General features: G+C 38.0%; 1 non-coding gene across 1 annotated transcript; it reads left to right on the forward strand.

Annotated features, from left to right (window-relative positions):
- The first annotated feature begins 5,149 nt into the window (after positions 1–5,149).
- On the forward strand, positions 5,150–5,257 carry LOC131232120 (small nucleolar RNA R71). The gene has a single exon (XR_009164724.1). It is a non-coding gene; the product is annotated as a small nucleolar RNA R71 (small nucleolar RNA).
- The last annotated feature ends 323 nt before the right edge of the window (positions 5,258–5,580 follow it).

Consider the following 5,580-nt stretch of genomic DNA (forward strand, 5'->3'; position numbering starts at 1 on the left):
TCTATCTTATAGTCATAATCAAAATAGTCTTAAATACACAACTTATCACTTTCCAAACAGATAAGCATTTGAAATTTTTTTTAAAATTTTTGTCAATTTTTACTCAAAACTGATAAAATACTGATTAGGTAACCCAATCTCCCATCCCCAACCTAAAATCTACATTGTCCTTAATGTAAAAGAAATACGCAAGATTTACAAAAGAGATAACGCAATTAAAAGAAAAGTGATGGAGAGATAGTACTTGATGAGATCAAGGAATTTTGAAGCTTTTTCCAAAGGATCTCAGCATGAAGGTGGGTTAGCACAAGAGTTCAAAAATAAACTATCCTATAAAAAACAAAAAGCAACTATCCTAAACATAACATGAAGCAATAAATCTAACTACACCTTCATCAAACTAGGAGATCAATCTTGATAAACAGGATCATTCAAAGGTATGGACATGTCCTTTGAATCAAATTTCTCAAAAAATGGCTTTAATCGATGTCTATTTACTTTAAACTCATTGCCATTGGTTGGATTCTGAATCTCAATAGCCCCATGAGGATAAGATTGATAACAGTGAAAGGGCCGGTCCAACGAGATCGGAGTTTGCCCGAAAATAGATGTAACCGAGAATTATACAAAATGACCTTTTGACCTAACGTGAATGATTTTCGAAGAATATGTTGGTCATGAAACGCCTTCATTCTGTTCTTATAAATTCTCGAGTTTTCGTACATGTCATTCCAAATTTCTTTGAGTTAATTCAACTGAAGTTTGCGTAGCGAGCTAGTATTGTCCAGACTAAAGTTCAGATTTTTGATCGCCTAGTAAGATCTATGTTCCAACTCCACAGACAAATGACAAGCTTTCCCATAGACAAGTTTAAAGAGAGACATTTCAATAGGGGTTTTAAATGTAGTACGGTAAGTCCATAAGGCATCGGTCAATTAGATTGACCAATCCTTATGGTCAGGATTAATCACCTTTTCTAAGACGTGTTTGATTTTTCTATTGAAAATCTCAGCTTGCCCACTTGTTTGTGGGTGGTATGGAGTGCTCACCATATGAGAGATGTCATATTTCTTCATTAAATTTACGAATGGTCTTTTACAAAAATGTGGGCCCCCCATCACTGATGATGGCTTGAGGCGTTCCGAACCGAGAAAGGATGTTCTCTTTTAAGAATTTAATGATTGTTTGATGGCATTGTTCTAGCATAGAATTGCTTCAACCCATTTAGTGACATTGTCTACTGCAAGTAAAATGTATAAATGGCTAAAAGATTGAGGGAATGGTCCCATGAAATCGATGTCCCATCAATCAAATGCTTATATGATAAGAATGAGATTCAAGGGGATCATATTTTGATGGGACAATGCTCCCAATTTCTGACAATGCTCACAAGCTTTACAAAACTCATGAGTGTCCCTGAACATAGTGGGCCAGTAGAAGCCACACTGCAGAATTTTATTCGTGGTCTTTTTAGCAGAAAAATGACCACCTTAGGCTTGAGAGTAATAGAAGGAGATGACGCTTTAGTGTTCATTGTCTGACACACATCTCCTTAAGATTTGGTCTAGGCAATATTTAAACAAATACGGATCATCCAAGAAGAATTTGTGCACCTCAGTGAAAAAATTCTTCTTATCTTGCGCAGTCCAATGTGTCGGCATGAAACCTGTGGCTAGATAGTTAACAATATCAGTAAACCAAGGTGAATGGGAGACTTTGAACAATTGTTCGTTAGGGAACATGTCATTGATATGGGTCGTCTCAAGGGAATTAGGGAGATTAGGGCAGGAGAGATGGTCAGCTACTACGTTCTCTAGTCATTTTTTATCTTTTATTTCCAAATCAAATTCTTAGAGTAGGATGATCCATCTAATCAGGCGAGGCTTAGTATCATTCGTAGAAAGAAGATACTTGAACACCACATGATCTATGTAAATGATGATCTTAAATCCGATCAAGTAGGACCTAAATTTGTCCAAAGTGAATACTACGGTTAAGAGTTCATTTTTATTAGTTGAGTAGTACACTTGGGTAGAATTTAGAGTTCTACTTGCATAATGAATAACATAGGGCTTTTTTTTCTTTTCTCAGTCCTAAAATCGCGTCAAGAGCATAGTCAGATGTATCGCACATAAGTTCAAAAGGAAGGCTCCAATCGGGTGGTTACATGATAGATACAGTGGTTAACATGCCCTTGAGCTTAGTAAAAGCTTCCTTGCATTGCTCAGTCCACTTGTATGGTACATCCTTTTGAAATAGATTACATAAAGGACGAGAGAAATGGCTAAAGTCCTTTATAAATCTTCTGTAAAAACCGGTGTGTCCTAAGAAGGATCGCACGTCTCGTATATTCCCGAGTGGAGGTAGGTTAGAGATAAGATCAATTTTAACCGTATCTACCTCAATTCCTTTGGACGAGATGATGTGTCCAAGGACAATTCCCTTACGAACCATGAAATGACACTTCTCTCAATTGTGTACCAAATTCTTTTCTTCACATCTTTTCAGCATATATTTAAGATTCTCTAAGTAGTCGCTAAAAGATGGACCAAAAATAGAGAAGTTGTCCATGAAGACCTCCAGATATTGCCCTACAATATTAGAAAAAATACTCATCATACATTTCTGAAAGGTGACGGGAGCATTGCATAGTCCAAATGGCATTATTCGGTAAGCAAATGTGCCAAAAGGACATGTAAACGTGGTCTTTTCTTGATCTTCAAGGGCTAGCCTATTTGGTTGTAGGCCGAATATTCATCAAGGAAATGATAGTACGAGTGACCAGTTAACCCTTACAAGATTTGATTAATGAAGGGCAAAGGGAAGTGGTCTTTCCTTGTGATGGTATTCAACTTCCTATAGTCAATGCACATTCTCCAACTAGTAGTAACTCTAGTTGGCATGAGTTCATTATTGGCATTGGTTACGATGGTGATTCTGGACTTCTTAGGAACTCCATGAGTTGGACTCACCCATTGGCTATTGGATGTACCCACATCTAAAAGCTTAAGAACCTCGCCCTTAACCACTTCCTTCATATTTGGATTTAATCTACGTTGTGGTTGCTGAGAGGTCTTCGTATTATCCTCAAGATAAATGTGGTGAGTACAAACCGAAGGGTCAATTCCTTTGAGTCTGCAATCGTACATCCAAGGGCTCCTATATGCTCAGTGAGAGTAAAGATGAACATACTCTCCTGTTCTTGCTCAATGTGGAAAGAAATCACCACCGGGTATGTCTCATCTTGACCTAAATAAACATATTTCAAATAAGAGGGCAATGGTTTAAGGTCAAGATTCGGTGCCTTGAGGTTAGGCGGTAGAGGCACTACATCAGTTTGGGGCAATTCTTCAAATTGTGGCCTCCACTGGTTAACTTCAAGTACCGACGCGGTATTAAGCATGACACCCATCTCCCTAATTATATCATCATCTAAATCATGGAGTGGGCCAAGCACATCTCTAGAGGGTCAGAGGATAAGGTCATAAGAGTTCTATCTTCCACGAAAGAGTCAATCATGTTAATGTCGTGAAAATTGTCATCATCTCTAACCATTTGCCTGTGTTGAAAAAGATATTCAACTCCAATGTCATGTTCCCGAAAGACATACTCATGACTCCATTCTTGCAATTAATGATTGTGTTTGAAGTAGTAAGGAATGAGCAACCAACAATGACGAGAATTTGAGTGCTCATGTTACTAATGAGTTCTGTATTCAGGATGATAAAATCTACCAGGTAGTAGAATCTGTTAACCTGGACCAACACATCCTCAGTTATCCCTCTCAGTACACGAATTGAGTGATCAGCAAGTTGTAATGTTATTAGGGTGGATTTCAATTCACCCAAACCTAACTTTTTGTAGACCAAGTAGAGAATCAGATTTACTCTTGCTCCTAAGTCAAGAAGTGTGTGCTCAATTCGGTAGTTCCCAATTACACATCGTATGGTTGGGTTACCGGGATCTTTAAATTTCTGTGGCACATCTTGCTTTAGGATGACACTCACTTTTTCAGTTTAGAAGATTTTCTTCTGAATATTTTGCTGACTTTTAGTCGTACTCAAGTCTTTCAGAAATTTGACATATGAAAGTATTTGTTTAACCGTATCCAGTATAGGAATATTGACATTTACTTGTTGCAACACCCCTAGAATGTCCTGAGAGTTAGAGAGAAGTTTTGGTGCAACCAACCGTTTAGGGAATGGGGCAATCGGCTTGTCTTGAAGTTCCGGTTCTAATTCTTGTGGGGCAATGCTAGGTCTACTTTGTTGTCCTCTTCCGGGTCATTAGGCTTTTCAGCCCTAACTAAAATGCTTTTGTCAATGGTCTTCCCACTCCTAACAGTGGTGATAGATTTAGCTGCACCATTTAGTTTGAAGAGCTTGGGTTGCTAACTTCATATTTTGGTTTTGGATTAGGATCATATTGTGGTTTTGGATTGGGAAGAGGTTGAGTTGGAAGACTCCCCTTATTCCCAATCATATTCCTTGTGTCAAGCCCTTGTATGGCTTTTGTAAGGTCTTGAAAGGCTTGTAGCATCCCCTGATTGAAAAGCTCCTGCTTTTGAAGATTTTTTAGAACTGGATCCTCTTAAGGTTTTTCTTTATTTGAAATTTGGTTTAAGAAACCTTGAAGGGTAGCAGTTTGTCCATTCCTCCAACTAAATTTTGGATGATTTCTCCAACTAGGATTGTATGTATTGGAGGTAGGTCCATTGAAAGGTCTTTGGTAATTGTTCACGGCATTAGATTGTTTATTCAACACCTCTTGAAAGGCAGGTATCATTGGATAATTTTCAGTTGTGTGAACGTTGCAAGCACAAATACTGTAAATAGTTTCCTTAACCTTATCCTTCTTCAATTCCATGTCCTTGAGTTTTCTGGTGAGATTAGCCACTTTAGTATTGATATCATTGTCCTCTTTCAGGAGATACATTTCACCCCTCTCTTTAGATTAAGTCAGCCTAGACATGGTGCTTGATTTTGGGGAGAAGTCCCATGATTGTGTGTTTTCAGCAAGTTTATCAAAGTAGTCTCACACATCATCGACACTTTTATTCATGAATTCCCCATTACACATTGTCTCGACTAATTGGCACATGAGAGATGTCAATCCATCATAGAAAAAGTTTATGATGCGCCACGTTTCAAAACTGTGTTGTGGGCATGAACTGACAACATCCTTGAACCGCTCCCAGCATTGGAAGAATGTTTCTATCTTCCTTTTGGGCGAAGTTCATGATCAACTTTCTAAGGGTGTTCGTCTTATGGTATGGGAAAATTTTCTTTATGAACTCTCTTGTCATGTCATTCCATCTACCAATAGATCAAGGACATAGTGAATGCAACCACGTCTTAGCTTTCTCTTTCAAAGAAAAAGAAAAGAGTTTCAGCCTGACCATGTCATCAGACACGTTAGGAAAATATAAAGTAGCTATGATTTCATCAAACTCTTTTAAATGTAGATACGGATTTTCAGATACAATCTCGTGAAATTTTGAAAGGAGTTGGATCAACCTTGGCTTGATATCCATGTGTCCTATATATTTCTGCAAAAATCATGCATGAAGGTGTACTCACC

Source organism: Magnolia sinica, chromosome 17 (genome assembly GCF_029962835.1).
Source record: "Magnolia sinica isolate HGM2019 chromosome 17, MsV1, whole genome shotgun sequence".
In the NCBI taxonomy this organism is placed as follows: domain Eukaryota; kingdom Viridiplantae; phylum Streptophyta; class Magnoliopsida; order Magnoliales; family Magnoliaceae; genus Magnolia; species Magnolia sinica.